The sequence below is a fragment of the Mus caroli genome, unplaced genomic scaffold, assembly GCF_978045245.1.
Source record: "Mus caroli unplaced genomic scaffold, Mus_caroli_1 scaffold_4, whole genome shotgun sequence".
Taxonomy (NCBI): Eukaryota; Metazoa; Chordata; class Mammalia; order Rodentia; family Muridae; genus Mus; species Mus caroli.
Genome location: NW_028227259.1, coordinates 9,740,978 through 9,764,709, shown reverse-complemented (window position 1 = coordinate 9,764,709; position 23,732 = coordinate 9,740,978). Strand labels below are relative to the sequence as shown.

At 39.3% G+C, this 23,732-nt stretch overlaps 1 protein-coding gene across 9 annotated transcripts in view; it reads left to right on the top strand.

Annotated features, from left to right (window-relative positions):
* Positions 1-23,732, top strand: part of Magi2 (membrane associated guanylate kinase, WW and PDZ domain containing 2) — a 1,489,420-nt gene that overhangs the window by 899,292 nt on the left and 566,396 nt on the right. The window lies entirely within an intron of this gene.

Sequence of the window (23,732 nt, the reverse complement as noted above, 5' to 3'; positions counted from 1 at the left end):
GGGAATAAAAGGTGTAACACCCCTTGCCCTAGGAGGCAGGGTGAGAATGCACAGCAGTTCCACTCCACTGAGGCACCCTTTTCTTTCCCTTTCAGTCTTGCCCTCTCTTTCTGTGTATGCACAGAGATGATTTCATTCTGCCACCTAACATCCTCTTTCTTTTTTTAATCTTTTTTTTTTAAGTTTCTCATCCTGATAGTGGTTACAGCATTTAATCTCAGTACTGGGGTGGCAGAAGCAGGCTATCTCTATGAGTCTGCAGCCAGCCTGATCTAAAGAATGCCTTCCACGACAAGTTTGGAGAAACCCTGTTTTCAAAGGCAAACAAAAAAAGTTTCTCCTTGCATGGATCTTGTGGAACCTTATGGAAGAGTTGCAGGGAAGGGGGATTGAAGACCCAGAAGGGGATAGGAACTCCCCAGGAAGACCAACAGAGTCAGCTAACACAGTCAGCACTCAGAGTCTGAACTACCCAGCAAAGAACATACACAGGGTGGACCTAGGCCTCCCTGCACATAGCAGCTGTGCAGCTTGGTCTTCATGTGGGTCCTGAGCAACTGGAGCTGGGGCTGTTCCAAAAGCTGTTGCCTGGATGTGGGACATGTTCTTCTAGAGGGGCTGCCTGGTCTGGCCTCAGTGAAAGAGGATGTGCCTAGCTCAGAAGAGACTGGAAGGAGGAGGGGATACCCAGGGGGGACTCCACCCTCTCAGAGGAGAAGGGAAGGGGGATATAGGGAGAGGGATTGTGGGACAGAGGGACTTGGAGGAGGAGCAGCAAACAGATGTAAAGTGAATTTTAAAGAGTGTCTCCTTTTTCATTTATAATCTTTTGTCCCTTTCTGCGTGAATTTTTTCATCCACAGGACTAGTATGTAGCTTATATTAGTATGAATCTATATATCTCCATTTACTTTGTGTGGTATATACATACTTTATCTTTTTACACATAGTATTTTCCTTTCATGACACACTCTCTAAAAACCCACAGCAAGCCACAAAACAGAAACCTCCGTCCTTCCCTGTGGTCTTTTCTGCTTAGAATCTTCTTTCTTGATGTCTACTGATTTTGGACTTTTAATCCTCATCACAAACATAACAGGATACTATTACTAAGCTTTAATAATGGTCTATGACCATCCAAACAAATGCACGTCTATTCCCTCAAATGTTTAATACTTGAAATGAAAGCTAATATATCAGCTATAGGGTATATAGTTGAACGTATTTTTCTTTGGCCCTTTATGCATAATGAGTAACCACATTGTTAATGGACCCTAAAATAAGGATGTAGGTTTCTAAGTAACTTCGAGTTCAAAAGTTTCACTTAAAACATGGATATAATTTTTCTAGAGAAGTAGTATTATAAGTTACATTTTTTATAAAGTAAGTAACAATACCTACAGAGCAACAGTTCTCTTGACAGATTTTCAGATAAGTCATTTTGCTGGTTTCTCTTTCTCATCAGAAACAGTTCATGTTGCTGAGCGACAGCAATGCCAGATCTGCCAAGCCCCTTACCTGTTGCTGTGGTTTTCATTTGGGGCAGGGCTCTGCTTGTCCACTCTCACGTTTACAATCATTGTTATTATTTAATCATTTTGATCACATCGGTCAGTGTTAATTGTCTTCTAAACTGTTTTCTACAAGTTATAGTAACGGTGTAGTTTGCACATTTATTTTCCATTCTTACTGGATTAAATGATGCATATAAATTGCACAGGAAATGACTTACTTCAGAGCCTACTGTGTGAGAAATACGGTGTTATGTGCATGGTAGGGAAGCAGTGAATTTTCTCTAGCTATAACTGATACCTCTCAGATAGAAAAGAAAAGACTAAAAGGGGAGAAGCAAATTTATATAACAATGTTTTCATTGTTAGAGAATGGAATGGAAGTCTTTAGAAATGAAGAACTACTTAAGCCAAGTCCAGTTGAAGAAGTGGATAGCTGTGGAGAAATATAACCAGCTCTAAAGGTGGTGCTTCAACTGGAGGACCTGAAGGGAATTTAACAAGGCTGTTCCTGAGCCATATATGCTGCCCTCCTGCCCCAGGCCTCTGGTCTTCTGACTGGCTTCTGTGGAAAGTGGATGACAGAACCTCTCTGTTTCTCACAGCTTCCTTCCATGGAAGGGGCTTCGGGTGTCTATAGAGCCTTTCATGGAAAAAGGACTGAGGCAAAGACAGGAAGGAGAAGGCCTGGCAGCCTTTGCTTCTGACTTCACAGCTTCCTTTAATTTGAAACACTCAGCACAGCACTATCATCTGCTACATCTGCCGCTGGAGCCATGGGTTCCTCCATGTGTCCTCCTTAGCTGATAGTTTAGTCCATGGGAGCTCTGGGGATCTGGTGGGTCAAAGAACCCACACTCTGTTCTTCCTTCTTATTGAGCTTCATGTGGTCTGTAAATTTTATCTTAAGTGGGCTAATATCCACTTATCAGTGAGTGCATACCATGTGTGTTATTTTCTGATTGGGTTACCTCACTCAGGATATTTTCTAGTTCCATCCATTTGCCTAAGAATTTCATGAAGTCATTGTTTTTAATAGCTGAGTAGTACTCCATTGTGTAAATGTACCACATATTCAGTATCTGTTCCTCTGTTGGAGGACATCTGGGTTCTTTCCAGCTTCTGGCTATTATAAATAAGGCTGCTATGAACATAGTGAAGCATGTGTCCTTATTACATGTTGAAGCATCTTCTGGGTATATGCCCAGGAGTGGTATAGCTGGGTCCTCAAGTAATAATATTTCCATTTTTCTGAGGAACCACCAAACTGATTTCCAGAGTGGTTGTACAAGCTTGCAATCCCACCAGCAATGGGGGAGTGTTCCTCTTTCTCCACATCCTCACGAGCATCTGCTGTCACCTGAGTTTTTGATTTTAGCCATTTTGACTGATGTGAGGTGGAATCTCAGGGTTGTTTTGATTTGCATTTCCCTGATGACTAAGGATGTTGAACATTTCTTTAGGTGCTTCTCGGCCATTTGATATTCCTCAGTTGAAAAGTCTTTGTTTAGCTCTATACCCCATTTTTAATAGGGTTATTTGATTCTCAGGAGTCTAACTTCTTAAGTTCTTGTATATATTGGATATTAGTCCTCTATTGGATGCAGGATTGGTAAAGATCTTTTCCCAATCTGTTGCTTGCCATTTTGTCCCAATGGGAGGAGAGGTCCTTGGTCCTATGAAGACTTGACAGATGTCCCAGTATAGGGGAATTGAGGGCAGAGAGGTGGGAGTGGGTGGGTGAGTGGAGGAACCCCCTCATAGGGGAAGGGAGGATGGGATAGGGGTTTCTGGAAGGGGGGAAACCGGGAAAGGGGATAATATTTGAAATGTAAATAAAGAAAATATCCAATAAAAAGAAGAAAGAAAGAAACATTCAGCACACCAAGATACCAAGTTTAAGTTTTGCACACTCAGCCTTGACAGGAATATCAGAATTACAAATTCAAACACATACCCCCTTTTGGTTGTCAGGTCCCAGAGGAAAGAAGCAGATTGTGTGTGTTATAACAACCCCACATGTGAGTAGCCCAGAACATTAGACACTATGTGACCAAACACTAATTAACTTATCTGGAATCTTGAAATGGTTGTCTACAGCAAAAGAAGAAAGAAGATGCATTGTACAATGGTGTATTGTTTTGTTTGTTTTTAAGTTCCTCCTTCTGGATTTAAAATAATGCCTTTATTCTACTGCTGCCGTAACACACATGTGTGTATATATATATATATATATATATATATATATATATATATATATTTTAGGATATATATATATATATATCCTAAAATAAAACACTGACAAGAATATTATATCTATACCTACACTTAGAGTCTTTCTTCCTCTTAGGATTCTAAGAAGAGCATATTAGGCACTAATGAGCATGCATTGATACATGGTAATTAACTTATACATATGTGATTCAAGTACCCAATGTCCTTCCTCTATTCCAGAACATCACACAGGATACCCCACTGTGTTAAATTACTGTTTCTTTAAACTACAACCACCTGTCAGACTGCTTTTTTTCTGTTTTATTTATGATATATATGGTCTATTAACATACATGTTGATAGCATATATTGGGATTTCCTAAAGACAATTTTTTCAGATACATCATGTACTCTGACCATACTCCCACCCCATACCTGCCTTTCTCTTCACTCGACCCCTACTATTTTCCTCCTTACCGCTGATTTTCTTTATGCTTTATGCACCAGTTTTAGAAAGTCTCTCTGTTCAATGTATATATGGGATTATGCTCAAAGTACATTGTATACATGTATGAAAATGATTTAAAATCTTGGGTAATTCTTTTTAAACCAGAGGACTGATGCTGTGTAACTTAATTCCAGGTTCTGTTCTAACTCATCTCATTCTATTTCGTTGATCTATGTGTCATGTCGGTATGGTACAAGTCTACTGCTATTTCCATCCCTACATCTTTAGTATGTTTTCAAATGAAACACTGATATTTCCTCAGATTTCTTTTTACTCTGGATTACTCTGGCCCCCATGGAATGTGTGGCTCCCCATGATTCTAAGATTATTTGTTTCACTTATGTACAGGATTTACTAGACTTTTGGTAGAGATTGCATTTATTTTCTAGATTACTTTTGATAACGTGGGCTTCTCCATCATCTCCATCTGCCAATCAGTGAACATATAGAAGATATGTCTAATCCTTGAGTCATCTTCAATTTCTTTTCTCAATGTCTTAGAAGAATTCATTCTGAAGTTCCTCACTTTAACCAGGTTCATTCCTTGTTCTTTTGGGTTATTTTGTTTCAAAGTTATTTAGAATGGACTTGTTTATCTGATTTGTTTCAGGAATGTTCATCATTGGTAAATAAAGAGCTACTAACTTGGGGAATATTGATTTTTGTATTGTGATTCATGCTCAGTGAAAAAGCAGGAAATGAATGCTCCTCCCCTGATTTCTCTTTTTAAAACATATTTTATTTATATGTAAGTGCATGTGAGTTCATGTGTGCATTGATGAATGTGTACATTGATAACAGCAAGGGTACTGAGTCCCTTATTTAGTTTGTCTTCTCAGCCATTTAGCAGAAAATGTCTCACTCAGCACAGAGAAGGAGAAGTGGACACAAAAATCACACCTCTAACCAAAAATCTCTTTGCAACTGGTGCCAGCTGGGAAAGGACAGGTCAGCTTTGGACAGTAGCGCCACTAGGTATATTAACCACTCTCAGGGACAGTTCCATGCTCAGGAACACATGGACAATACAAAACAGACTTCTTAATTGTTTGTTTTATGGTTGTTGTTTTGTGTGACTTCTGTTTCATTTTGCTTTCTTTTTTTTTTATCTTATTGGTGTTTTGCTTGCTTTGATTTTCATTTTTGTTTTGCTCTTTTGAGAGAGGTATGGATGTAGGTAATGAGAGGGAAAGGCAGAGAATAAGGAGAGGGAGAAGGAGAGGAGAGAATGAAGTTTGACGGGTAGGGAGGTAAAGACTATCTGGGAGGGTTTGAACAAGGGGAACAATGAAAATAAATTGTATGAAAAAATAATTTAAAAATTATATGTTGATGAAAGTTGAATGGATTTTCTAAGGTTCCCTCTTTGTATTCATTCATGGTTTCCACTCTCTGCAGCTGCCTTTACACTGAGAGGAGACCACACCTCAACTGAAGCTGAGCCTTCAGAAAAGGATGCTGAACTCACTCTGTTTTTGCTTTGTTTTCCAAAGATTGCATCCTTTCCTTGGTTCTAAAACTAGTATTTCTCCTCTGTTACCTATCACACAGGGGAGCTGTTGACAGGACAGCTGCTGACAGGGCAGCTGTTGACAGGACAGCTGTCCTCCAACCATTTCCATTCCTCCTTCATTCTATCGCTTCATGTTTGGGTGTTGTTCACAAGCTTCAAGAATCTCAGACCTTTTTAATAGTGAAAATTTTGAAAATTACTACTCAGGTATCATATAGAATGACTCAAACTGGGTTTGTTTGGCCGTTTCTTCTGGGTTCTGAGGAGCAAGACTGTGATTTTCAGTCGCATCAGTTCACAGCAGATGTATGAAGATCATCATGACTTGCAGCTGTTGACATCATGCATGATCATTACACAACTGAGCTGCATTGGTCAGCTTTCTTCACTGCAGTATTACCCACATTCTCATCCACTCTAGTCCTTCCCCATCCTGGAGTCTTGGACAAAGCTAGGTTGTGCAGCCCATACTTAAGGGAAGTGAGGGTTGCACTTCAATTCTGTGGGGAAGTTATATATACATAAATTACTAGGATTCTATTTGGTGGATTTGAGTATTCTTAAGTTAAGTTGGGATATTTAATGTAAGCTTTGGACTATGATCTAATAATTGATTATTTTGTTCTTCTTAGTTTGTTCTAGCTACTAGCAGTATTTTATTTATTTATTTATATATTTATTTATTTATTTACTGATTGCTATTCTTGAGGTTCATCCCATAGCTTTATGCAAGCTAGACATACATGCTACTATACAGATACACCCCAAGTTCTGTATCTCTTGTAAAATGGGAGGCTGAAGGGATGCCTCAGCACTTAAGACCACTGGCTTAAGAGGTTTGAGAGATTTGAATCCCAGCACCTACAGAGTAGTTCACAGTGATCTGTAACTTCATTTTCAGGGCATAGGTAGCCTTCTTCAGACCTTGCCAGAACCAGGCACGTATATGATATATATCCTTGCATACAGGCAAAACTCCTGTACACAACGATTAAGAAAAATGAAAGGAATAATAGTGATATTTGGATGTTGTTTTGTTAATATTATTATGGGCCAAAAATATTTAATAACCCTGTGCTACTGCTTTTACTGAAGAAGGGACTCCTCAGGGATGCACTTTTCCCACAACAAAATTGAAAATTGTGAGCTGCAGTGATAGATAGCAAATGCTTATAGAAAAGAATGTTAGATAATTTCTGACTAAGAAGTCACGAAAATGGCATTACAGAGAAGACAGAATTTAAGTACACTGTTGAAATTGTGTGAAGATAGGACTTAATCTATTTACTCAAGCTGATTGTCTGAGTTGATAGCCATTCGCTGCACACAATGATGCTGTTTTATCACTTTGCCAATACCTAGTATTGTATTTGAAGTTCAATTCAATACTGCCTTATCATCAACATGTCTCATAACACTGCACTGTAAATCATGCTCATCACTCTGTGCTGATGGCAAGGACGATAATTCTACTTGAGAAGAGATTCAGGGTGGGTCACAGTGTTTTCTGCTTCACAAAGGTACAGTGGATGCCAATTGCTTGATTATGTACGCTAGCATTCCCCCAGTGTCGAGATTCACTTATATTCAGCAAGTCAGACCTTTATGTAGCTTTAATCAGCTACAACTCCATCCTTATCAGAGAGCAGCAATTTCTCCTGAATAGGAAATAAAGTCCTCAATACAGAGAACACACATGTAGATTTCTCCATATTCCTAAAGTGACAATATAAATAGGAAAACATAGAATCCTGTATAAGAAGAGACCATGAGATCTTTAATTTCTTTCTTCAGAGACTTGAAGTTCTTATCATACAGATCTTTCACTACCTTAGTTAGAGTCACACCAAGGTATTTTAAAGAAGATCTCAGATGATGGAAAGATCTTCCATGCTCATGGATTGGCAGGATCATTATAGTAAAAATGGCAATCTTGCCAAAAGCAATCTACAGATTCAATGCAATCCCCATCAAAATTCCAACTCAATTCTTCAACAAATTAGAAAGGGCAATCTGCAAATTCATGTGGAATAACAAAAAAAACCTAGGATAGCAAAAACCCTTCTCAATGATAAAAGAACCTCTGGGGGGAATCACCATGCCTGACCTAAAGCTGTACTACAGAGCAATTGTGATTAAAAACTTCATAGTACTGGTATAGTGACAGACAAGTAGACCAATGGAATAGAATTGAAGACCCAGAAATGAACCCACACACCTATGGTCACTTGATCTTTGACAAGGGAGCTAAAACATCCAATGGAAAAAAGACAGCATTTTCAACAAATGGTGCTGGCACAACTGGTGGTTATCATGTAGAAGAATGCGAATTGATCCATTCCTATCTCCTTGTACTAAGGTCAAATCTAAGTGGATCAAGGAACTCCACATAAAACCAGAGACAGTGAAACTTATAGAGGAGAAAGTGTGAAAAAGCCTCAAAGATATGGGCACAGGGAAAAAATTCCTGGATAGAACACCAAGGGCTTGTACTGTAAGATTGAGAATTGACAAATGGGACCTCATAAAGTTGCAAAGCTTCTGTAAGGCAAAAGACATCGTCAATAAGACAAAAAGACCACCAACAGATTGGGAAAGGATCTTTACCTATCCTAAATCAGATAGGGGACTAATATCCAATATATACAAAGAGCTCAAGAAGCTGGACCCCATTAAAAATTGTGGTACAGAGCTAAACAAAGAATTTTCAACTGAGGAATATCGAAGGGCTGAGAAGCACCTGAAAAAATGTTCAGCATCCTTAATCAGGGAAATGCAAACCAAAACAACCCTGAGATTCTACCTCACACCAGTCAGAATGGCTAAGATCAAAAATTCAGGTGACAACAGATGCTGGCGAGGATGTGGAGAAAGAGGAACACTCCTCCATTGTTGGTGGGATTGCAAGCTTGTACAACCACTCTGGAAATCAGTCTAGCGGTTCCTCAGAAAATTGGACATAGTACTACCGGAGTATCCCGCAATTACTCTCCTGGGTATATATCCAGAAGGTGTTCTAGCTGGTAAGAAGGAAACATGCTCCACTATGTTCATAGCAGCCTTATTTATAATAGGCAGAAGCTGGAAAGAACCCAGATGTCCCTCAACAGAGGAATGGATACAGAAAATGTAGTACATTTACACAATGGAGTACTACTCAGCTATTAAAAAGAATGAATTTATGAAATTCCTAGGCTAATGGATGGACCTGGAGGGCATCATTCTGAGTGAGGTAACCCAATCACAAAAGAACTCATATGATATGTACTCACTGATAAGTGGATATTAGCCCAGAAACTTAGAATAACCAAGATACAAGATACAATCTGCAAAACACATGAAACTCAAGAAGAACGAAGACCAAAATGTGGACACTTTGCCCCTTCTTAGAATTGGGAACAAAACAGCCATGGAAGGAGTTACAGAGACAAAGTTTGGAGCTGAGACAAAAGGATGGACCTTCTAGAGACTGCCATACCCCGGGATCTATCCCATAATCAGCCTCCAAATGCTGACACCATTGCATACACTAGCAAGATTTTGCTGAAAGGACCCAGATATAGCTGTCTCTTGTGAGGCTATGCTGCAGCCTAGCGAACACAGAAGTGGATGCTCCCAGTCAGCTATTGGATGGATCACAGGGCCCCCAATGGATTAGCTAGAGAAAAATACCCAAGGAGCTAAAGGGGTCTGCAACCCTAAAGGTGGAACAACAATATGAACTAATCAGTACCCCCCCATAGCTCGTGTTTCTAGCTGCATATGTATCAGAAGATGGCCTAGTTTGCCATCACTGGAAAGAGAGGCCCATCAGTCTTGCAAACTTTATATGCCTCAGTACAGGGGAATGCCAGGGCCAAGAAGTGGGAGTGGGGGAGGGAAGGAAGTCAGTGGTGGAGGGTACGGGGTGGGGACTTTTTGGATAGAATTGGAAATGTAAATGAAGAAAATGCGTGAAGAAGAAGAAGAAGAAGAAGAAGAAGAAGAAGAAGAAGAAGAAGAAGAAGAAGAAGAAGAAGAAGAAGAAGAAGAAGAAGAGGAAGAGGAGGAGGAGGAAGAGGAGGAGGAGGAGGAGGAGGAAGAGACCGTGTGAAATGATGAGCCCAACAGGAGCTGGAAGGAATGCTGTCTCTAATGGACAGTGTCAAGACCAACAGTAACAAAATAGAGATGCCTGCTGGTAGGGATGCTGGGATGCTAATTAGGAACAAGCATCCTAACCAGCTGCCCCCCCCCACACACACACACACACACACTTCCTTCCTCAGAATCTGAAGGGTCATAGAAATGGGAAGCAGCAGGTCTGCTGAGGGTGGAGTGAAATATAGATTTCAAACAGAATTATAAAATGTCTGAAAACTTACCGGCTGGGACCATTATCCATCTCTCCCACCAGATAATTTTTCTTCCTCAGTGTAGCCAAATATCATATGACAATTTACTGAAGAAATTTTATCTCAGAAACTAGAGTCTGGCAAGAGGCATTGCAATGGGCAATGCTTAGAGCCAACCTGAACAATAGAGGATGAAGAAGACTGCATTTCAACCTAGTTCTTAGGAGACCTAAAGCCAGACTTAAAATCTATACAAATGCAACTCGGAGGACAATTGTTCTTGTTACTTACCTGGACCTCCTCTTCCATAGAAATGCAACTCTATACCAGGCGAGGTCCTCTGAGAACTGTTGACAAATCATACCTGTTCACACCATGGAGCCAACACTTTTCTCACCTAATTTGAAATCACAGCAAAGCTCATTAATTTGATCATCCCTCAAACTTGAAAGGCAGAACCCAGAATGCAGATCCAAAGGAGACTCACCAGAATTGAGAACCAATGAAGAGACAGGGCTGAAAATATAGCAAGTGTGCATATTTTGTTAGCATAGCAACAAATATAGCAAATGCTATAAGAAAGAATCATTTATCTTCAAAATAAGAAGGAGCAATGAGGACCATTTTATAGTGAGCCTTTAAAAAGTTGTAAGAATATTATTGAGATAATTGATAGGAGCATTTGCCAAAAATTAAAAGATGAGAGCGTAAAGCATGATCCACATCTGGCCTGGGACTCCCTGAAGGACAGTAGAGGAATTCAAAGAAGAAATACCCAAAAGTACTAAACTAAAGTTAGTTACCTCAAGAGTCGCTGGCCTGAAAAAATTATTAGGAAATAGTCCCCATTATATGTCATTGTGAAACTTTAAGACACCAAGCAAAAAAAGAAGTCCGAATGGTTTCTAAAAGCAAACACTAGTTATGCATATTTCAGGATAAAGTGATGTGCTGATTCTGAACAATATCACAAATGAGAAAAATGTAGAAGGGGGCCTTTAGAGTCTAAAAGAATCAATATTTCACCTAAGAATAACATTAAAAAATGACAGGTATTATAAACCTAAAAAATGTTTTCAAATATTTAAGTAATCAAAACATTTACCTCTCAAAGGCTGTTACTCACCAAGTGGCTCACCAAGACAAAATTTATAGATGGGAGCCAAGAGTTTCAGAAAATTACTCCATTCAGTAGAGCGCCAATCAAGGAGCCAAGGGAAAACTATCCTATGATCAGTGAGGGAACACCATGATCCTGTGTCAGAGCAGCAGCCTAAGCTCACTGTCACAGAAACAGGGACAAGAAGGTTTGGGATAGAGTCTCTAAGGGAAAGTGGAACTGAAGTCTACCTGTTGGGTATGACTGTGTGGAAAGATAGTGTTTAAAAATAACAGACGTAACAGCAACAAGTTTTAGAAAATATGAAATGGACCCAGGGAGTGGTTTATAGAGTCTAACATGAGCAAGATCCTGCATTAAAACCCTAGTATGGGAAAGAACCTTTTCACCAAAAGAGAACTCTTAACACAAGGAAAGCAAATCTAAAAGCTGAATAAAAAAAAGAACACGACATAAAAAGAATAGACTACCTTTCTGATCAATAAATATTATATAAGAGAACCAATGACTCTCCTTCTGTAATCGACAGGAATATATGAAGAGGGTAACCTGGGGTTGGAGAGTTAGTCCCATTTTTAAGAACACATACTGCTATGCCCCAATACAGGGAAATACCAGGGCCAAGAAGTAGGAGTAGGTGGGTAGGGTAGCAAGGCAGGGGGAGAGTATATGGGACTTTCGGAATAGCATTTGAATTGTAAGTGAAGAAAATATCTAACAAAAAAATTTTTTAAACTACATTAAATTAAATTTTATACCAAAAAAAAAAAAAGTATCCATGTTTGGTTCCTAGTACCCACCCATGTCTGACTACTTCCAACTAAGTGTAACTGTAGCTCCAGGAAAATCCGATACCTCTCACCTGCATAGGCATTTGCACCTATGTGAACCTCTACCTCTCTCTCTCTCTCTCTCTCTCTCTCTCTCTCTCTCTCTCTCTCTCTCTCTCTCTCTCTCTCTCTCACACACACACACACACACACACACACACTCACACACACACACACTACATAAATAAGAATAAAGACCCAAAACGAACTCAACGCTAGGTATCAGATGGTAGTAAATGAATTACTCTTACCTTTAGAAGCTTTGCACATATATTTGTTCAAAATGTGTGAAAATCTTCCTTGTAGAAAAAAATGTTGAAATTTGAAGCTTAGTTAAAATGTTAAATGCCAAAACTTAGGCTTCCTGTTCAGGACACGAGCAGTTATTGCTGCTCTTGCAGAGGAGTTGGGTTCAGTTCCCAAAACCCACATGGCCCCTCACAACTGTCTGTAACTCTCCTTCCAAGGGATTGAAACCTCCTTTTGGCCTCCATGAGCACCAGGAACACATGTGGTATGAATCCATATGTATAAGTGAAAAGCTCACACACATTAAACCAAGATAAAATTGTAATGGTAAAAGTTTTAAACAATATATAAGAATTACTGTTGTAATATTCCAGAAATACCATCAATTGTTTCAGTTAATTACTGCGGCTTATTAAGTCATTCTAAAATCTGTGACTTAAAGTAACATTATTTAAAGTTTTCTATGACTCAGGACTAGAGCCATGGCTCATCAGTTAAGAATACTGGCTTTTCTTACAGAGGACACATGTTCAGTTCCCAGCACCCACATGATGGCTCATACCACCTATAACTCCAGTTCCAGGAAATCTAACACTTCTCCTGACCTCCAAGGGTTCCTTCTTGCACATGGTATACATGCATACCCTCAGGCGCATACATACATGCATAAAATGAAATAAATACATAAAACTTTTCTCATGATTCTACTAGTTTTCAGGACTTGGTTAGACTCTGTTGGATTATTTTCTGTGACATGTTATGTTGACTAGAGATGCCCATGTTTTCTGGCATGGGATTTGCTTTGTCGATGACACCTATCTTTCTCCTGGACTATCCCTTTCTCTCAGGACAGCTAAAGGGCATCCTCTGTTATTGTAGCAGGTTTTAAGAGGAATGCTATGAGATGTGCCTAGTGTCTAAGAAATGGTCATCCTTCATGCTATGGCATACTTTACTGGCCTAAACAAGTCAGAAGTTAAATTTGATTCAATGAGAAAATGCTCATGAAGGATGTGAACACAAGAGTATTAGGAGTATTCGATGGATGCGTGCACTCGGATGTGGTTTACCTGATTTATTTGAATGGTCTTTAAGGATTGCATAAATTATAGGATTCTACCCATATCTGATTCTCTCCACAACCAATTAAGTATTAATAAACCTATGTGAAGTCAGCAGGGGCAAGCGTGTTAAATCTTTACTGATTCACCAAGTTTTTTTTTTAATTAGGTAATTTCCCCAATTACATTTCCAATGCTATCCAAAAAGTCCCCAATACACTCCCCACCCCAGTCCCCCACCCACCCACCCCCACCCCTTGGCCCTGGCATTCCCCTGTACTGGGGCATATAAAGTTGGCAAGTCCAATGGGCCTCTTTTTCCAGTGATGGCCTACTAGGCCATCTTTTGATACAAATGCAGCTAGAGTCAAGAGCTCTGGGGTACTGGTTAGTTCATAATAATGATCCACCTATGGGGTTGCAGTTCCCTTTAGCTCCTTGGGTATTTTCTCTAGCTCCTCCATTGGGGGCCCTGTGATCCATCCAATAGCTGACTGTGAGCATCCACTTCTGTGTTTGCTAGGCCCCAGCATTGTCTCACAAGAGACAGCTATATCTGGGTCCTTTCAGCAAACTGATTCACCAAGTTAACACAAGCGACAAACAGATTTATTCTTCCTTCTGAATTATTCTCTTTCTGGCCTCTCATTTAGTGTTAGAAGGAGGTCTTTCCTTTTCTTCTGCTTTGTGGTGTTACAGACCATTTGTTTATCAAACCCCATCTTTACCATTTTCCATCTGTATATGTTTACAAAAATTTGAAGAACATTGGGCTTATACTGAGAAGTAATATGTGTTGAATTTCAGTGCATAATATAACTTTACCACATAAAAAAGTAAAATTTAAAATTCCTTGGAAACTACAGAATGAAAGTTTTAAATACTGCCAAAAATATGTAGTCTGGTTTTAAAGAAAAAAAAAAATCCCAACCTCATCTTTCATACCAGATAATTAGGGGAAGATACTAATTCATTAGACAAACTGTAGGCTGAAGATGGGAAGCTCATTATAAAGAATTAAACTCACCCTTTCCCTACATATATTTTTCTAAAAACTCTATGTTTTAATTCTCTTTTATCTGCTTCATTTGTTGTTGTTAACAAATATGAAAAAAAAACAAGTTAGAATAATTTTCTGGAAGATATCTTAAATGTTAGTTGTGCTATTAAACTGTCCTTTTCATTGTGGAACACCCAGCATGGCTATTATAAATGGCTAAAAGCACTTTCCAAATGTAAGATGCTCTATAAACACTTCCACAGAAGTCTGCAACCCATTTAAATTGTATTTGATCTGGCAGAAGTTGCTATTTCAAGGATCCTGGAGCCATCATAAATTTGGATCCCATCCTTGCTTACTGGGTTTCAAATTACCCAAATGTTCTTTATTGAAATCCAATATCCTTTCCAAAGCATATTATACTGAATACAGCTTAACAGAGAACAGGATCCAGAATGGTCCATTTTCCCCAGTTACTCTAGTATTAATGATAAGAACTAGACCTGGAGATCACATTTGATTAAATTATTCTCTCTCTTGTTGGAAATGCTATATCTGCAGGAAACTTATAAGGTTTCTTTATCTATAATTTACACATTAGGGAGTGAAGGTGATTGTAATTCTAAAACACACCAGGGGAACTTGTTTATTTAAAGTAAATCGACATGACAGAGAGCATTTTATTTCAAGAAGGTAATGGTGATTATAAAACCAGCCTGTAAAATGAACATATAACTAAAACTTGTGCAATTTTATTTATGCAGACTAAAATATGCACAAACTTAAGCAACTAAGATTTGCTGCCATCTCAGAATACTTCTTTACTTAAAAAAAAAAGTTTGATATTGAATTGTTACAGCTCAACTTGTAACATCAAAACCTAAGGATTATGGCTGACAATCCAGTGTGAATAAATTTAAGGCACAGAATAATGGGAAAGGAATCCAAAGATTCCTCAAAACCCACAAGCAAGAGGAGGCATAAGTGACTTCCACCAAGAATTCTATTATATTTTGTGTTGCTATTGCTCAAGACAGAGCAGTTTGGGGATTAAGCCGTTCTGGCAGTCACTCTTGCCTAGCATTTCTCATTGTGGTCTATGAACTCACAGCCAAATGGGACACTCTAAGAGGTTGAAGGGTTTCTTGTGACACCTTGTTCCTATCACCTACTGGGAAGTGTGGTTCTTCCCCTGAAACAGTCACACTCAGTAGGTATTGACATATTGAACTCTCTTTCATAAACACTTCTCTTTTGCTTGGTTAATATTGTACCCACCTAATCTGCCCATGAAATATTTCTCTTTTTTTCTCCCCAACATCCTATTACCTTGAGAACTAATGTTGCTTGAACTATGCTGGCTGAACTTTGTTCTATATTGATGATCTTACATTTAAAATCTATAAAACGTTATTAATGATTCCATAATATTCACTTATCCTGACAGGCAGGTCATAAAGTAGAAAGTTATGTGTTTTCCTGGGAGTGAGTATAAAGGCTTTTATTATTATTATTATTATTAGTTGTTGTGTCCGGCCAGCAGATCACAGCCTGGATTCTAGCCTGGAAAGGCATTTTGGAAACCTGGAAGAGAAGAGGGGCTAGGCGGCGAGAGAAAGAAAAGTAGCTAAGACAGTATTCTGATCAAAGCTCAATTTTACTATTTCCAGACACTCAGTTATAAAGGAAGGGGGAGGGAACCCGATTTCCTGCCAAACAATCTCGGGGTCCAGTAGCAGGACGAACACGTGTGTGCCTCCAAGCAGCAAAGCGACAGGGTCCAGCAGTGGGCGTGGCAGGACGAATGAGCAGGAAGCTCCACCCTTGAGCAAGCAGGTTCAAGCAGGTGGGGGAAGGGAAACCACAATTAGTGATGAGAAGTATTCTACCATGTGTCTATGTGGCTAAAACAATCCAGTAAAGACTTGGAAACCAGTGATATAGAAGAAATAAAGATGGCTAAAGGAATTATATAGTTAAGTAGAGAAGAAAGATAATAATGGGTATCAGAAAGATCTACAAAATGCTCACAGTTATAAATGCAATTAGAACCTACTTAAAAGGTTGATCTGCTCTCCGGACCTTGCCTTCACATCCATAGTTCTTACTAGATAGTTGCTAGGTGCAGTATGTATTAAATCAGAAATTTCTGTGAGAGAGAAAAAAATCACACCAGTTTGTGTTGTGGGTGTTTGTGGGCATCTCCGTGGGCTCCTTGTTGTCTGGGAGACTTACAAGGAATTGAGACTTACAGTTCCACTTCTTTTTTATCCAGCATTCACCAAGTACATAAAGGAATCCCATTTTTTATCAGAATCCAAAGAACCTATTCCATGGGGTCCATTTTCTAAAATAGTAAAATAGACATAGAAGAAAAATATAAATAAAAAATAAATCAAATATCAAGGCTAAATATAGACAAAGGAGTCTATTCTTTTAGAATTGATTTTTCTAGATTAAGTTGATTATTCTATATTAAGATGAAAGCCTGGGTTTTTTTGTTTGTTTGTTTTGCTTCTTTATGAATGTCCCTGTCGATGTTTTATGTCAATTGCTGTTTAATAACACAGTAGACTGCAGGTTTGATAGTAAGTCAAACTTTGAAAAATCTCATATTGCAAAACAGAGAAATGAGCTCCAAATAAGATTTGGTTCTTTTCCATATGTAAATAAAAAGACTATCACAGGAGCTAAGTGAAATCTCATCCTGCTATTTAAGCATTAGGTTACATGATTTTCCTAGGTCTCAATGCTATTAAATAGTAACTTTATAAAATATTAGTTATCAATAAGAAAAGATATCTGCCATGGACCTGAGATTACAGTGAATGATAAGGGTTTGATGTTATCATATGGAACTTTTCAAAGAGTGTTAATGAAATTAATGTGTCCAGAGTATTGTACCATGGAGGTTCTCTTGGATGTGACCTGCTTCTTGAGGTTTCTCCTTCCCCTGACTCTGACTGTACCTGCAGAAAATCCACTGGCCCATCCACCCATTGGTCTGTTCCTTCTGCTTTGGTAGCATTCCCAGGTCTGTAGGTCTCAATGTCCCTTTAGCACTATGTTCTGCTAGCATGATGTCTGTTAGCAGCCTTTCTTTTGCCTCCCTTCTCATCACAGTGCTGCAGATCTCACCTCCGTGCCTTTTCTCACAATCTCTGAAAATTAGTCAGGATCCTCATGCTCAAGGCCTCGAGAACCTTCTTGCCTCTAGATCTGTCGAACCCTTCTTCTATTCTGATTCCCATTTCACCCTGCCCATCTAGGAAAGTTGGTCTTTATCTCTTCCCATTTCCCAAGCAGGCTCCCAGACTTTAAGGTCTGGGGCAGCTTTTGCTCACATGGATCTGGAAATCAAGAGTGGGGGGATAAGATGTTCTTCCTTAGGAGTGTCGTCTGGACACCATCCCACATTTCTGGCCCTCTCAACTTGCCTGGTCCTTAGATAACTAGCACAAAAACCACCTCTCATTCAGCCTTATAACTTCCCTGGAGTAATTGTCTTCGCAAAATGGGCTCCATGGTGGCAAACCCAAGCGTTATCCTCATTTCACAGATGACTAAACCGAAGAAGACTCAGGGATGTTTAATGCTTTGCCTATACCACAAAGCAAGTCTGTGGTAGCCTAGGATGTCTTTAGGGCACTAAGCTGCTTCCTAAATGTCCTTTAACTGAATGAAGAAGTAATTGAATTTGTCATTTTTCAATTTTTCTTAATTGGAAATAGGGAAATACTAAAAGAATCCTCTCTGAAAGTTTTGTAGACTAGAGCAAAGCTGATTATTAATGACATGAACTAAGAAATACAAAGCATTACAAATTTTGTAAGTAAAGCTTATTTGAATATGTTGATTATAAAAAATAACTGAGTGAAAAGCAAGTGCTTTTACTCATGTATTTTAATGTTACAATATAAAACAAAATACATATTCAGAAATAAATTAGATGTGGCCAGTATGGGTCAAGCATGGTTGGACAATTTGCATAAATTTACATTAAAAGTAAGTGCTTATAAGGATTATATGAGCTATGTAGAGTGTGCAGTTAATGAAGTTCTTACCATAGAAGCATGAAGACACAAGTTCCATCCACACAACGCTCTAGAAAGCCAAGTGTAGTGACATGTACTAGGGATTCAGAAAATAGGTAGATACTCAGAGTTCAACACCAGCCAATGTAGTCTGTTTCATGGGCCCCAAATCAGTAAGAGATTCTGTGTCAAAAACAGTCCAAGGTCCTGGAGGATTGATATCTGAGGTTGTCTCCCTGTCCCCCCTGGTTATCACATGCACAAGGGCATTACAGAGCCTACACATACACATGCGCACATACACACACAGGTGACACAATTATGCAGTTAAGAATCCTGTAGCCATTTTATCCTGTGGCCTTTTTAGAGTTGAAAGGGAAAGATTAAATAGAGTAACTTTCCTTGGGTGTAGCATCCATGTTACAACTGGAATTACAGCTCAATGAATGTGGAATCATTTATTTTCACTGATACAGCTAAAAATATTTAAAATTACGTAGGAAGGAGGTAAGATATTTTGAGATCCTTTTAAAAATTACATTTCTAAGAGAAGATTGCTAAAGGTTTTGTTGATAATAAAAACTATAGCTCCTAATTTTTTAAAAATTCTTTAATATTCTTTTACAGTCCAGTCTTTATCTCCCTCCTGGTCTGCTTTCTGACTGTTCCACATCCCATATCTCCCCCATCCATCTCCAAGAGGATGTACCTTCCCCCTCACCCCACCACACCAGACCACCCCACTCCCTGGAACCTCCAGTCTCTTGAGGGTTAGCTACATCATCTCTAAATGAACCCAATGAACCCAGTCCTGGCAGTCCTCTGCTGTATATGTGTTGGGGGCCTCATATCAGCTGGTGTATTCTGCCTGGTTAGTGGCATATGCATATATATATATATATATATATATATATATATATATATATAATTTGTATTATATATATAATTTATTAGATTGTCTTATATGATGTAGTCCAGGTAATCAGACAATAACTAACTCAAGGAAAAGCTGATGTTCTGATCAATACACAATTCACAATGCTGGATATCCCAGCTGTCTAGATCTGGTTTGGGAGTTCTGGAGGGCTACTGATTTTTCTGTCTGAGTTGGAGTCTCAGAGGAGTTGTTTTTAACATTGGTGGAAGGATGCCTTGCCCATGGAGTAGATGAGCTTTCCATTGAGAGTCAATACAAAACAGCAAAAGCAACGCTTCCATCTTCCACGACCTCTGATGTGGGCTGTCATCAGAAGGTGTGATACCGATGCAGGATGGGTGTTCCTGCTTTAAACCATCACATTGAGAATATCCCTCACAGGAAGGCTCAGCACCTTGAATGTAAGTTGGTTCTAGAAGGGGTGGACCGGCCAGGTTAGTCATCCCAAGAAACGTCCGTTTTTAGTGTTGATCTGAGCCTGCAAATTAAAATTGGATTAATATGAAGTTAATCTTAGGATTCTAGCCATCATAAAGGCAGAGCTGGTCCTGGAGGGTGTTAATGAGCCTATGTAAAAGGTGAAAAGGAAGAGTCTGTTACCCTGAGATACTGAATAACAGGACATTGAATTCATTTTTCACGATGTTTTTTGCACCAGTAGCTTTTTATAGTAATATACATATATATATATGTATGTATATACATATATACATATATACATATATACATATATACATATATACATATATACATATATACATATATACATATATACATATATACGTATATACGTATACATATACACATACATACTTACTATTTACTCATCCATTACAGTTGAGGTCTCTATTCAAAATAGGTAACTGAGTAGGATCCTTCAGCAGTGGCCCTTTCTAGCCTGTTTCATCTCAGTGAGTGTGTCTGTATATGCTGATTCATTATCCATTTGTCTCCTCTACCTATGAAATTTGAAAATATAGCTTCTACATGCTATCTGTCACAAAGAATATGAAACTATCGAAATGCTGCTTTGATTTGTTGGCATTAAGCTGTTAACCCCCTTGAAGGCCATCATATTTGGAGAAGTCTTCTAGACGTCCAACTGTTCACAGACTTGCATACTCTGTTTGTGCTATGGCCTTACTGCTGAGTGTTTGCACTAACATCCTGGGCACTGCATTGACTGCGCATGTTCTCTGCACTGGTGGAGAGCAGATTTAGCATAAGAGTTAAGCGTGTTGCAGTGAAATATACATCTGGAAATAAATGTGATGCTTTGTCTTTGAGGGATACCTATCACTTCTGCCACTAGAATTTACTGAAGCTCTCAGGATTCCTCTGAGAAAAATTATCTGTCTGGGAATTTAAAACACAGTCATGGATGGCTGGGGTCTTATGGCACTGACTTAATTATGTGGGGCCTTCGTTCTGGCTCATTTTGTGTCTCTCTTCAGTGGCTTTAGTCTGTTGTCTTTTCATGTTCCTCGTTTCCCAAAACTAATAATCCTAGAATCATGGCTGCTCTGCATCATAAACCTAATGGTCAAATGCTTGAGGAGGTCCAGCTTATCATCAGTGTCCCTCATCCGGGACAGTATGTGCGTGTGCCGCCTCATATGGCCTATGAGCCCTGACCTGTGGCCATTTGGTAGCACTCTTGCAAACCTGACTGAACAGTTTCTCTAGAGGTGATTTTTTTTAAATACATTTAACAATTATCTTTGAACATTTTCTCTGACAAGTTTCAAAACTTCCCAGTTGTACTTGATCCTCTGTCTGAGCTTCTTAGCCAACTGGAGAAATTTGAAAAGTATCCCTCCCAATGTATTTGTAAATTCTCTCTCTTTCCCACACCCTTCCAACCAATACTATCACATTGTCATTATGTGAAGTTCTTGGCAAAATCTCCACACATGTGTCCATTTGGTAAGAAAAGAGGAAATCCCAAATGCTGGTGCAGGAGAAGGAAAATGGAAGTATTTTTACACATATAGCAGCAATGGCTACAAGCTTAATGTTAGTACTGCTAAAATTGAAAGCTATAAAGCAACAATTTGGCAGCAACCCACTAGGAGAGGCATAAATTCTAAGAATTCATTCCCTGGAGTCTGGGGAGAAACAATAAATTCATGAAAGTTCTCTTTGAAAAACAGCAGTGACAAGAATTCTCTCTCCAAGTGCATTCTCTACGGAGCACACATCCCTTTATTGCTAGACAAATATCTCACAACGCCTTAGAAACTTGTTTGTGCTTATTACCTGTCCATAACAATACAATGCCTTGAAGAAATCTTATTCCTCTTAACTAGATGAAGTGTGATTTTAATTTTCCCGGTTTCAGTAAGGGGAAGAGTATACTATAACACTAAACCTTCGGTCACTTGAAATCCTTCCATCAACTCTTGATAAACAGCAGATGTCCTATGCTTTCATCCCTTCCGACTCCGCCACGATGCGTTCCAATCAGGCGTTTATTATCTTTTCCTTCTGTTTGGATTCCTTAATCTATGAAAACGTCATACAAGGAGCAAAGAAAACCCTGCTGGTTTTTGTGTGGTTATCGTTGCCAAGGAAACCATTCCCTTTCATTGCAGTGCATGGGACATCTGTGCCACATTGAGCCTGCAACAGAGAAATGCATAATCTCAAACTCAGAAAGGAGGATGGAATGTAAAAGCACAAAATGGGGAAATTAATACAAATAAAATTGCTTTTAAACAATGTTCCCACTGACAGTTTTAGTTTACATTAAGGAAAACAGAGGCTGGGCACCTGCACTCTCAGTAGCATGGAACATCTTTACATAAATAGCTTGCACTTCCTGCCTGCCTCTTAGGTCCCTTCCAGGAATGTCCTGTGGGCATGTACCCTCAGAGAGGCCTTCATTGTACATCTCACATAAAACTCAACCATGATCTTAGTCAGTTCTCAGAGAAGGGTGTGTCATGAGGCTAGTGGCAGCACCGTGCCACTCCACGCCCCACCCCACCCCACCCAACCCCGTCCACCACCACACATCCTTGTCTCTCATACCTCTCATGTCTCCATATCCTGGCTTTTCTAAGACTCCTGTGTTTCAGCTTTAGAGGCTTCATAGCCTACTGCCGCTCTTCTCTGTTCTCCACACGTATTTGTTTCTTAGCTAACAATTCATGCAAAGGCCTTTTGCTTCCTACCTTGATTGGAAGCCAACCATCCCAAAGGATATTGCCTGTTGCTTCATACCTTTTACCTCTGATGGCAGGAGGAAGAAGATATGGGCTTCAGCATTTCTTTTCCACACTGGATTAAATTTTCTTCAATTGTATAAACCTTTTTATGATTGGTGGCACATCCTCACCATCCCCTGCCTCCAGATCACATCCTTTGTTATTAACATTTGGGGACCTGACCTATATTCTTCCTTTATACTAACCTAGGACATTTAGTAGCCTTGTAAATAAGACAGCTATATATTGTGCTTTGGTTCTGGTGACAAAGCTATTTCATACCATTCTATCTGAATTAACCACTCTGCTTCAGAGTCTTGCACATGCTGGAACTTTCCCCTCTTCCTGTTCTTCCTGTTCTACCTCACACAGACCTCAGACTGACCTCAGTTTTCTGCCTTGTTTCTCTTCATTTCTCTCCTTCTTTCTACAAATCCTTATATGAAGGTGTCTACTTAACTACACCAAAGACTTTGTATGTGGACTTCTTCTTCCTCACTGAGTCTTACCAGCCTGTGACCCTATGACTCCAACTTAGCTCATATGCTTTTATGCAGCACCTGCCCAAGATCCTCAACTGGGAAGTGTTCTCAAATCTGTCCACTCTCTAGGGTAGTTAAGCATATAAAGCTAGAGAAATCTGCAGGTTGATGCAACTTAAAACAGCTATAAATTCAAGATTTATCCCCTGACTCCTACATGGCAGCTAGGCTCTCTGTCCTGCACCACTCCCGGCATGGTGTGTCTCCTCCTTTGTCTTCCCATGGTGGATCTCTCTCTCCCTTCTTCCTTCCTTGGTCCCTTGCTTGGGAATCCTAAAAGAACTGTCTCTGTCTCCTTGCCCAGCCTTAAGGTAGACCAGGTAGGTGTTTGCTCTACTTAATATATAAGACCATCTATTATCTTTTGTCTTCTGCAATATGTATAACCTAGGCAGAAGTAGCTGCCTTCAGTAGATCTTTTAGCCCTTTAAGCAACAAGAAAACTTCATGAAAGTGAGAACCCTGTCATTAAACCAACACACCAAATAACCTATGGACTGAGTGGTGTGTGTGTGTGTGTGTGTGTGTGTGTGTGTGTGTGTGTAACAACCAAAGAAAAAGAAGCCATAAAGGTGAATGAGGCAAAGGAAGGTGTGCCTGGGAGGTGTTGGGAGGTGTAACTTTACCCAGTGTTCTGGGTTCCTGAATGAAAGACATATACACACTTTAT